Source organism: Grampus griseus, assembly GCF_964374135.1.
Source record: "Grampus griseus genome assembly, chromosome: 16".
NCBI classification, from domain to species: domain Eukaryota; kingdom Metazoa; phylum Chordata; class Mammalia; order Artiodactyla; family Delphinidae; genus Grampus; species Grampus griseus.
Genome location: NC_139010.1, coordinates 56,301,689 through 56,314,326, shown reverse-complemented (window position 1 = coordinate 56,314,326; position 12,638 = coordinate 56,301,689).

Sequence of the window (12,638 nt, the reverse complement as noted above, 5' to 3'; positions counted from 1 at the left end):
TGCTCTCCTGTCCCAGCGTGCTGTCGGGGGGCGTAGCGTGATAGCCCTGGGTCAGGCTTTGGATCTTGCCCTTTGTATCTTTGAACATCTTTATTGGAGTATAATTGCTTTACAGTGGTGTGTTAGTTTCTGCTGTATAACAAAGTGAATCAGCTACACCTATATATATATCCCCATATCCCCTCCCTCTTGCGTCTCCCTCCCCGCCTCCCTATCCCACCCCTCTAGGTGGTCACAAAGCACCGAGCTGATCTCCCTGTGCTATGCGGCTGCTTCCCACTGGCTATCGGTTTTACATTTGGTAGTGTATATATGTCCATGCCACTCTCTCACTTCATCCCAGCTTATGATTCCGCCTCCCGGTGTCCTCAATTCCATTCTCTACATCTGTGTCTTTATTCCTGTCCTGCCTCTAGGTTCTTCAGAACCATTTTTTTGTTTTGTTTTTAGATTCCATATATATGTGTTAGCATATGGTATTTGCTTTTCTCTTTCTGACTTACTTCACTTTGTATGACAGACTCTGGGTTCATCCACCTCACTACAGATAACTCAATTTCGTTTCTTTTTATGGCTGAGTAATATTCCATTGTATATATGTGCCACAGCTTCTTTATGCCCTTTGGATCTTGACCCACCTGTGTCAGGAGGTCTCCCTGACTTCACAGTCCCAGTTAGAAGGTGATGTTTGTAGCACCAGAAGGGGCAGCGAATGCTCTGGGGCTGGTCTGTGGAGCTGTGGTTGAGCACCAGGAACTCGGACTAAAAAGGGGGAGGCAGGACATCCCTGGTGGCGCAGTGGTTAAGAATCCGCCTGCCAGTGCAGGGGACATGGGTTCGAGCCCTGGTCTGGGAAGCTCCCACATGCCCGTGCGCCACAACTACTGAGCCTGGGCTCTAGAGCCTGCAAGCACAATTACTGAGCCCATGCACCACAACTACTGAAGCCCGCGTGCCTAGAGCCCGTGCTCCGCAGCAAGAGAAGCCACCGCAGTGAGAAGCCCGTGCACCGCAACAAAGAGTAGCCCCTGCTCACCGCAACTAGGGAAAGCCTGCGTGCAGCAGCGAAAACCCAACGCAGCCAAAAATAAAATTTTTTTTAAATAAAAATAAAAAGGGGAGACAGCCGGCTGAGAGCTGCAGCACTGGCTGCCCCAGGGCACAAGTTCCTCCCAGCAGCTTTGTTCACTGATTCAACGGACTGTTTACTGAGCCCCTCTGTGTGTCAAGTGCAGCCTGATCACCCAACTTCCTGATCTTCACATTCTCTTTTTTCCCAGACAAGTTGTGGTACAAAGAGCAATGTGATTCCTACTGTCCAGCTTTTGTTGGTCTGGAGCAGAGAAGGGATTGGTGCAGAGCTCCCATTGCTCCTAAGGTCATTTGTCCCATCAGCCCAGGGAACCCCTTGTGTGTGCTTTCCCAGCAGGAATCAAGAAGCAAAGAACCGCACCCCCAGGTATGCTTGTCCCCGGCACTGGATTGATAATTTTTATTATCTCAAAATCTCCCCATTTGAAATGACTCTCAGGAGGCCCTGTGCACCATTCCACTCATCCGCTAAGGGGACACAAGTCAACTTGATCAGTTGCCCCCAAATTAGGGCATTTTCTTCTGCTGATTTTGGGCTAGAAAGCTGAGAGGAACCACACTCCGCCCAGAGGTGGCGCTGTTGACATGCCTTGTTCACAGAAAGTCTGAAATTTGAAAGCAAGCAAGAAAAGTCAAAAAAAAAAAAAGTCAAAAGAGGTGGCTATTAGACTTGCAAAGGTGGTGCAACCATGACCCCCTGTCGTTACACTTCTGGACACAAGGTAGGTCAAGTTAAGCTAGCCCAGCCCTTTCCTGTTCCTTTTCTCAGGAAATGTAAGCACATGCAGTAGGAAGCTTCATGTAAAATAAGTATGGGTGGGAGCCAACTGCCCAGGATCGATGTCTTAAAATTTTGAAGCAACTTGCTTATTATGGCGTATTTTCCGAGGAGCTTTGTTTCTTTCAAAGGTGGGAGGGGGCGGGTGACCTAGAAAGGTTTGTGTTAGTGATGTGTTGAACTCCATATCCTTTGGGAAGTAGGTTTCAAATGCAAATTATCTTGATGCAAAGGCAAGAATTAATCTGCTCCAGAAACTTGCAGGTGCTTGAAACATCTGTTAGGAAAGTCAGTGCCGCTTTTGTTTCTACAGTGGGATGGAGGGGAATTGGGCGTATTCATCAGCGCGAGACTCATTTGATTTCAGGGCAACTAGAATGGTGGAGAGCCTCCAACAAGATCCAGATTTACTACTTTAATTTCGTTATGCTTTTGACAGTGTCAGAATCTGAGACTTCAGGCTTTCTTTTCTGGGGTCCATCCTCAGAAATGGAAGACAAAGCGTACCCGCCCTGGCTGCACCAAAACAGCAACCCTTGTGCTGGCCGAGGATTTGGCATCATGCTGGGGATTTGCAAAGGCAATCTGCTCGTGTCCCCCATCATCATGACACTTCTGGACACAGGTGGGTCAGGTTAAGCCAACCCTCCCCCTTCTTGGGAAATGTTGCTTCTCAAGATGGCGTCAGCAGGCCTGATGGTGACTGTCCCCACAGTTCATTCCTGGCATTGGCTGTCTTATTAGGTCTTTGGCTCATTTGCAAGCCTGCCTCAGTCCACATGTTTGATCCTGTGTTTTCTCTGTTGTTTGCAACAAGTGGGAAAATTACTTAAGACGTTTAAGTAGTCTCTGTTTTCATTCATCTTGGTTGCATACGTTTCTTCAAAAGGTAACTTAGAAAATTAGAATGTATTCTGTATTTTACTTAAAATTAATGAAGATTTGGGAATTCCCTGGCGGTCCAGTGGTTAGGATTCCACGCTTTCACTGCTGAGGGCCTGGGTTCAATCCATGGTCGTGGAACTGAGATACCACAAGCCGCGCAGCATGGCCAAAAACATAAATAAATAAAAATAAAGTTTCACAGAACGTTTGAAAAGAAAACAGAAAAGTGAAAAATGAGCTAGAATCCTTCCACCAAATTCTCACTGTTAATCCTATATATTTCATCCCTGTTTCCTTTTTCTATACACAGGGCTTTTTTGGATAAAAAATAGAGTTTTAAATTACAAGATTATATTCTAAATTTGCACTTGGCTATCACAAAATTTTTAACCTACTGATGTATAAACACTTCATAAACATGTTTTCAATGTCCTGGCTTAAACATCTGCCCAGTAGATGTAGCTCAGTTTACTTAGAAAGGATCTTTGAGTCCATAAGTATGTTGCTCCTTGATGTATGCAGGAGTTTAATGCCATCACTAGATGCTGGATCATATGCAAAGCAACATTTAGAAAATGACATGATGACAGCTCTTTGTTCTGTTTTTTGGTGTACATTATTACGATTGGGTAGATGACTGTACTCCAGAAAAGCACCCTGATTTGGGGCAGTGTAAGCTGGCTCGTCATTTCCTGAAATTGCGCTTAATGTCACTGCTGCCATTAGAAATATTTACCAGGCTCCCAATGAAGGGGGCCTAGTTTCGACCCCTGGTTGGGGAACTAGATCCTCCATGCCGCCACTGAGACCCGGCACAACCAAAATAAATAAATATGTTTTAAAAAGAAAGAAACAATATATTTACCAGGTTGTTAGAGGCTGGCTGAGTCATCCAGGCCCAGGGTTGCAGTGCAGGAAGGTTTTCTCCCATTTGGGGCTGTGGTCAGTAGTCTGTAAGTATTGATTAAGAAAGTAGGTGAAGGTGTGGTGGCCTGCATGTGCAGGCTGCATGCACATCCCCGGGTGAGGTCTGGATATCAGCTTTGCAAACCTAAAATCAGAGTCGATTGTGTTCCGAGAAGAAAAAATAGTCTCACAAGAGGCCTAGTCAAATTTGCCATTTATTAATTTGTAATGAGAAATATAAGTGCTACAGGGCCAGAGACTTGGTGTCATGGTGACTGCTCCATTCATGCAGTCCCCTGCAAAGGGAGTCAAAATCAGAGGCTTTAGTGAGCATGAACCTGGGCAAAGGGAATCACGTGAGTGATATGTTAGTAATGTCATTGTGGTAGGATGGCTGTCCTTGGTGTATGGGATATATCTTGCCCACTGGGTCCCTCTCTGTTCTGGTTACTGTTGCAGAACAGGCCTAAGGTCTGTGGTACCTTCTGGGTTCTTTGGAGCCACTTACCTGCTGTCCAGAAGCTTTTCTGAGATTCCATTTGGCTCCTGCTTTCTTCACATGCAGGCATGCCTGGATCGCATTTCCAAGCCCAAGCAGGGAGGTGTCCTGTTCCCTCTGAGGCCTTGTGCAGATAACTTATCCTGTCCATCATGTGTGGACCTGAAGGGTTTGACTTCTAGAGGGCAGCTTGATTTCCAGATTCCAGGGATGTCACCCTGTAGGTCCATATGTACCAATTACAGAGCTGATACAAGTTTAGGCCAGAATTTCAGAGAGGACCTGAGGCGCCGCTGACAGGCAGATGGATTTGTGAACCATGCCAGGAATAGTCCATACAGTCCTTATGGCTCCTCTGTAGGTCTTGCAAGATCTTGAAAAGTCTTGCTTTGCACCAGAATGGTTGCTATGCCGTAGATCTTGGACTTGAGGCAACTGAGCCTGAATAACAGCCAATAACCCCGGGACCAGCCCTCCGTTGTAAGTATGCTCAAAAAAATGACGAGGCACAGTGTTACCCGAGCAGATTTTACACTTTACACGGTCGCCTGTATGCCTGTATTGATTGGATCGTTGTGTGATAATACTTATTGAAAAATGCCTTCCTTAATCATTCCGGCAGCTAGTTCAACTCCTTCCGAGTAGGTGCGTACACCTCCAAAACAAGTAGTAATCAGCGAGCAAAGCTGACATCTAGTATTTGTTTTGAAGAAAGCCCCTCCCTCTCCACTGGAGGGTCATTAGAGGGAATCACATGGATCCCCTCCCTTGGGACTTCACACAGGGACATAGTCACACCTGATCCACAGTTGCCAGTTTCAAATCTCCTGTGCAGGTACAGAGGACAGTTACAAGCCTCCTCACGTTAAGGTGATTACCGTCGTGATTCCCACTTTACAGCTGAGACCCCAAAGGCAACATTAAGCAGGTGGCATTAGGGAGCACCCAGGCCTCCAGAGTTCAAGCCCACACTGCCCGAAACAGAAGTAGCTTAGCCCCGGGTGAGCACGGTGTTGCAAAGAGGCTTGGCTGTGAGTTTCAAAACACTGCGTGCGATTGGGACACCAGAGTCTGTTCTTCCCATAAGTCATCTTGCAGGCTCTTCACCCCCAAAGCCCTGCAACTCAGACTAAAACTAATTGCAGAGGAAGTTTCTTTGTACTTGGTGAGGGGAGGGTGGAGCTGTACCAGGACTGACGTTCTTGAGGGCTGGGAGGGCCGGGAGGGGTGGGGTGGGGTGGGGTGGGGTGGGGCAGCGCTGCTTGCTGGGTATTCATTCCTCTTCCTTGTACCCTTTCAAGGAGGGGTGGAGTCAGCCTGCAAGTCTTTTCTTTCTTCCTTTCCATCATTTTCTTCGTACACCTGCACTGTGCATTTACTCTGAACAAAGGACTTCCTTCCTTCCTTCTACAAAAACATTTTGGGAAGCGTGGGAGATACAGTAGTACGCAAAGCAGACAGGAACTTTGCCTTCACAAAGTTTATGAGGAGGGGACAGACAAAATAAATATAAAGCACATGGGGACTTCCCTGGTGGCGCAGTGGTTAAGAATCTGCCTGCCAATGCAGGAGACACGGGTTCGAGCCCTGGTCCGGGAAGATCCCACATGCCAGGGAGCAACTAAGCCCGTGCGCCACAACTACTGAGCCTGCGCACTAGAGCCTGAGAGCCACAACTACTGAGCCCACGTGCCGCAACCACTAAAGCCCGCGCACCTAGAGCATGTGCTCTGCAACAAGAGAAGCCACCGCAATAAGCAGCCCACGCACTGCAACAAAACGTAGGCCTTGCTCCCTGCAACTAGAGAAAGCCCGCGCACAGCGACAAAGACCCAACGCAGCCAAAAATAAAATAAATTTTTTTAAAAAAAGAGGAAATGAGCAGACCTGCTGGGAAGTTGCTGTTAACAATCCAGACAAGAGGGGACGGTGCATTACGCTGGGGTGGGGAGTGGTGGCGTCAGTGGTGGAGATGGTGAGAAATGGCTCTAAGTGGTATGAAAACTGCCACATGAAGTTCAGTGCTGTTCGTGGAGGGATCTTCAGCCACAGTAGAGGGAAGCTGGGCCCCTTGTTTTCTGGACCACGAGGCCTGGACATATTTCATCCATTCCATCATTCAATCCTTTTTTATCATTGCTCCCTATATGTCTGGCACTGTCCTAGGCACTAGGGATACATCAAAGAACAAAACAAAGAGAACTCCTAGCCTCAGTGAGGTAACCCAAAAAATAAATGTGGAATTGAAGTATGTTAGCTGGCGATAAGTGTTACAGAGAATTGTAAAGCAGAAAAGGGGACAGGGAGTATTGGAAGGGAAGGAGGGGTGATTTCAACTTTAAATTGGGCAATTAACTTTAAATTGATTAAGGACTTGAATAATTGAGGCTTTAGCTAACTCCTCTAGATGGAGGAAGTAGCAAGAGCAAAGGCCCTGAGGTAGGCATGTGCTCGGGTTATTCAAAGAAAAGTGGTTGGAGTTGAGAGTAAGGGAGATGAGCTGGCGTAGTGTCTTATATGCCACTGTAAGGACTTTGACATTTTCCTTGCAGTGGAAAGGGGAGCCATTGGAAGACGGTGAACATAGGGGTCACATGATCTGGAGTGGCCATCAACTGAGATGGGAAAGACTACAGATGAAGCATTTGGGAGCTGGAGAGTCAGGAGTTCAGTTTTAGACAATTGAGTTTGAGATGGCTATTAGACGTCCAAATGGAGATGGAGCTGCTAGAGCAACTAGATATATGAATCTGGAACTCAGAGGAGAGCTCCCAGGGTAGGTGTATTCATTTGGGAACATGTGTGTGTCTGTCTGTTTTCAAGCAAATAAACTGGATATCAACAAGTGGGTGAGTGTAGATAGAGAAAACACATCTAAGGCTAAGCTTGGAACACTCCAACATTAAGGGCAGATAAGAACAGCCAGTGAGGTAGAAAAAAACAAGACAAAACAAAATAAAACACAAAACAGGAGAACATGGTATCCTAAGTGAAGATAACATTTCAAGGAAAAAGAGGTTATTAGCTGCATCAAACCTGCTGAAAGTTCAAGTAAGGTGAGGATTATTGGATTTAGTAATACGAAGGTCATTGGTGAGGAGTTCTGTAGCAATTCAGTCCAAAATTCTCTGACGTTCAACTAAAAAAAGTAGGATGCTGTGTATAAGATAAATGAGCTACAAGGACATATTGTACAGCACAGGGAATATGGTCAGTTTTATAATAACTTTAAATGGAGTATAATCTATAAAAATTTTGAATTGCAAAAAAAATTCTGAATAGCTTTATAACTATTTAAAAAGTTGGAACTCCACAAAGAAAACTCCTGGTCCAGATGGCTTCACCAGCAAATATTTAAAAATAAAACTACATCAATCTTGCACAAATTCCTTCATACGGTAGATAAAAGGGAACGTTCCAACCCTTTTTTTTTTTTTGCCGTACGCGGGCCTCTCACTATTGTGGCCTCTCCCGTTGCGGAGCACAGGCTCCGGACGCGCAGGCTCAGCGGCCATGGCTCATGGGCCCAGCCGCTCTGCGGCATGTGGGATCCTCCCAGACCGGGCACGAACACGTGTCCTCTGCATCAGCAGGCGGACTCTCAACCACTGCGCCACCAGGGAAGCCCCCAACCCATTTTATGAGACTAGCATGACCCTGACTTCAAACTCTGTCAAGAACATTATAGGCATACCTTGGAGATATTTCAGGTTTGGTTCCAGACCACCACAATAAAGCAACTACTACTACAATAAAGGGAGTAACACAGGGGAATTCCCTGGCTGTCCAGCGGTTAGGACTCCACGCTTTCACTGCCAAGAGCCAGGGTTCAATCCCTGGTCGGGGAGCTGAGATCCCACAAGCTATGCGGTGGGGTCAGAGAAAAAGGGGAGTGGGGGGAAGTAACATGAAATTTTTGGTTTCCCAGTGCATAAAATTTATGTTTATGCTATGCTGTAGTCTAAGGGTGCAATATCATTATGTCTGAAAAAAACAACGTATATACCTTAATTTAAAAGTACTTTATTGGGGCATCCCTGGGGGCACAGTGGTTAAGAATCCACTTGCCAATGCAGGGGACATGAGTTCGAGCCCTGGTCCGGGAAGACCCCACATGCCGAGGAGCAGCTAAGCCCATGTGCCACAGCTACTGAGCCTGTGCTCTAGTGCCTGTGAGCCACAACTACTGAACCTGCACTCCTAAAGCTGGTGCTCCACAAGAGAAGCCACCGCAATGAGAAGCCCGCACACCGCAGCGAAGAGTAGCAACCCCCCCCTTGCTGCAACTAAAGAAAGCCCATGCGCAGCAACGAAGACCTAAATAAGTAAATTTATTTTTAAAAAGTACTTTATTGCTAAAAATAAAGGAAGTAGGATGAAACATTTAAAAAGACAAAACTTTTTTTTTGAATTTTATTTTTATATACAGCAGGTTCTTATTAGTTATCCATTTTATACATATTAGTGTATATATGTCAATCCCAATCTCCCAATTCATCACACCATCACTTTCCCACTTTGGTGTAAAAGACATAACTTTTAAAAAGTAACAAAAAGCTAACAGTATAGTGAGGAATTACCTGACCAAGCCTCAGGAGTAGATAGGACTCAGAGAGCCCAGCAAAAGGGAAACTTTTGTTTGGGTGGATGCGTGGTGGTGCAAATTACAAAGAGTCTGTTTTGAGGCTGAAATGCACTTTTAGGGGCCTCATGAGGTTAAGGAGACAAAAGTTTGAGTTTAGGAATCACCAAGAGTGGAGACCCAAATAAATTATACACACACCTTAAGCTGGGACCCTAACGGACTACAAACTGGGACTAAGGATAAATCTAAGGTATGTCACATACACTTGCAAATTACCATCAAGTTGTCTGGGTGGCCCAGGGAATCTTGAGGCTAGGATTTGGAGTAAGGTGTTTCCAGACTCCTAGGGTTCCCAGGAATTTGATAGAAACAAACAAAACTCCTATGTGGAGGATGACATCATCCTAGCTCCCAAATTATTTGTATAAATAATTTTTCAAATACAATGTCCAGTATTCAATCAATGATAACCTTGCATACTAGGAGACAAGGTATGAGTAAGGAAAAGAAACAATAGCAAGAAAAGACCACAGGCAATCTGTTTATACCTCTATGACTTCACTCATCACACTGTGTTGTTGTGGTCTCTTTCTCAATGTGGAGATTTCTTGGTTGCTTCCCCAGCATTCATTCCATTCTTTTCCCTTCTGTACATTCTTGATTTCAGTTCTGGTAAAAATGTGATACTGGAGAAGTCGACTCTATCACCAGCTGTGGGAGTAGGGCATGTGAACTATCGATGGAGTCTCTCCTCCTGTCCACAAGATTGACCCAGGGGTGAGCATGTGAACTAAGTCAGTCCAATGCATGAATCCCAGACCTTCTGGGAAAGATTCTGATACCCAGACTCTCTACTCTTGGATGAAGAAGCATGTCCCTCTAAGAGTTGCTGGCTGCAACACTGAGAGTAGCTAGCTACAGGATGAAACCAACGCCATGGAAGAGCAAACTGGAAAGAAATCAGGCCTTTAGTGACATTTTTAAGCTGCTAGATCAAGGTTCATCTGAAGTTAGACCTGCTTCTAGAGCAGCACTGACCAATAGAAATATAATGCAAGTCACCTATGAAAATTTTCTAGTAGCCACGTTTAAAAAGAAAAAAGGTGAAATTAATTTTAGTAATATATTTTATTTAACCTAATATATCCAAATATTATCATTTAACATGTAATAATGTAAACAATTATTAATGAATAGCTTACATTCTGTTATTGATGCTAAGTCTATGAAATCCAGTGTGTTTTTTGTTTTTTTGGGTTTTTTTTGGCTGCGTTGGGTCTTCGTTGCTGCGTGCAGGCTTTCTCTAATCGTGGCGAGCAGGGGCTGCTCTTCGCTGCAGTGCACAGGCTTCTCATTGTGGTGGCTTCTCTTGTTGCAGAGCATGGGCTCTAGGTGCACAGGCTTCAGTAGTTGTGGCACGTGGGCTCAGTAGTTGTGGCATGAGGGCTCTAGAGCGCAGGCTCAGTAGTTGTGGCACACAGGCTTAGTTGCTCTGCAGCATGTGGGACCTTCCTGGACCAGGGCTCGAACCCGTGTCCCCTGAATTGGCAGGCGGATTCTTAACCACTGTGCCACCAGGGAAGCCCATCCAGAGTGTATTTTACACTAAACAACACATCTCAATTCAGACTAGCTACATTTCAAGTGCTGAATAGCCCTGTGTGGCTGGGAACCACAGCTCTAGAGTTTTCCTTTATTGACAATAAATTTCCTTAAAGCAACGTTTAACTGCTTTGTTGATATATAATTTATATACCATAAAATTCACCCACTGTAAATGTACAGTTCTATGATTTATTTTTTTTTTTCCAGTACGCGGGCCTCTCACTGTTGTGGCCTCTCCCGCTGCGGAGCACAGGCTCTGGACGCACAGGCTCAGCGGCCATGGCTCATGGGCCTAGCTGCTCCGCGGCATGTGGGATCTTCCCGGACCGGGGCACGAACCCGTGTCCTCTGCATCGGCAGGCGGACTCTCAACCACTGCGCCACCAGGGAAGCCCCAGTTCTATGATTTTTAATATAATTTATCACCAACCTCCAGTTTTAGAACATTGCCATCACCCCCAACACTTCCCTTGTGCCCCTTTGTTGTTACTCTCTGCTCCCATCCACAGCCCCGGGCTGGTCTGCTTTCTGTCTCTGTAAGTTTGCCTCTTCTGGATATTTCACATAAATGGAGTCAAGTCATATGTAGTGTTTTGCATCTGGCTTAACATAGTTCTTCTTTGACTTAACATAGTGTTTTTGAGGTTCCTCCATGTTTTAGCATGATTCAGTAGTTCATTTCTTTTTATTGCTGAATAGTATTCCAGTGTATGGGTATACACACATTGTGTTTATCCATTCACCAGTTGATAGCCATTTGGATTGTTTCCACCTTTGGGTTATTATGACTAACGCTTCTAGGAACATTCAGGCCCAAGCCTTTTTATGGACTTGTTTCCATGTCTCTTGATAGAGTCTTAGGATTGGAATTCCTGGGTCATATGCTAAGTTTATGTTTAACCTCATAAGAAACTGCCAGACTGTTTCCTTTCTTTCTTTCCTTCCTTCTTTCCTTCCTTCTTTCTTTCCTTCCTTCTTTCCTTCTTTCTTTCCTTCCTTCTTTCTTTCCTTCTTTCCTTCTTTCTTTACTTCTTTCTTTCTCTCTTCCTTTCTTCCTTTCTTTTCTTTCTTTCTTCACCCTGCAGCTTGTTAGATCTTAGTTCCCAGACCAGGGATTGAACCTGGGCCCTCAGCACTGAAAGCACGGTGTCCTAACCACTGGACCGCCAGGGAATTCCCCAAAGTCACCTTTTTTTTTTTTTTTTTGCGGTACGAGGGCCTCTCACTGTTGCAGCCTCTCCCATTGTTGAGCACAGGCTCCGGACGTGCAGGCTCAGGGGCCCAGCCGCTCCGCGGCATGTGGGATCTTGCCGGACCGGGGCACGAACCCGTGTCCCCTGCATCAGCAGGCAGACTCTCAACCACTGCGCCACCAGGGAAGCCCCAAAGTCACCTTTTTAAAGCACACAATTCAGTGTTTTACAACTGTCACCACTAATTCCAGAACATTTCCACCACCCCAAAAAGAAAACCTATACCCATTAAGCAGTCATTCCTCATGCCCTGCTTCCCTTCCCCCATCCCCTGGAAATCTACTTCCTGTCTCTATGGATTTGCCTGTTCTGGACATTTTATATAAATGGCATTATATAACACGTGGCTTTTTGTGTCTGGCTTCTTCCATTGAGCACTATGCTCTCAAGTTTTATCCATGTTGCAGCATGTATCAGTACTTCGTTCCTTTTTAAGGCTAAATAACATTCCATGTATGGATATACCATATTTTGTTTATTCATTCATCAGTTGATGGACATTTGGGTTGTTTCTATTTTTTGGCTGCTATGAATAATGTTGCTATGAATATTTTTGTGCAGGTGTTTGTATGGATATGTGCTTTCAGTTCTCTCGGTTATATGCCCAGGAGTGGAATTGCTGGGTCATATGCTAAGGCCATGTTTAACTTTTTGAGGAACTGCCAAACTGTTGCAGTATTTCACATTCCCATCAGCAATGTATAAGGGCTCCAGTTTCTCCACATCTTTGCCAACACTTGTTATTGTCTGTCTTTTTTTCCTTTTTCCAGGCAACTGGCGCTTCTTCTTTCATTGTGATAAATTATACATAGCACAAAATTTACCATTTTAGCCATTTTAAGTGTACAGTTCAGTAGCATTAAGTACATTCACATTGTTGTGCAACCATCACCACAATCCATCTCCAGAACGTTTTCATCATCCCAAACTGAAATTCCATACCCATTAAACAACTCCCATTCCTCCGCTCCCCCAGCCGCTTTCTGTCTTACTTTTTGTCCCTATGAATTTGACTACTTTAGGTACTTCATATAA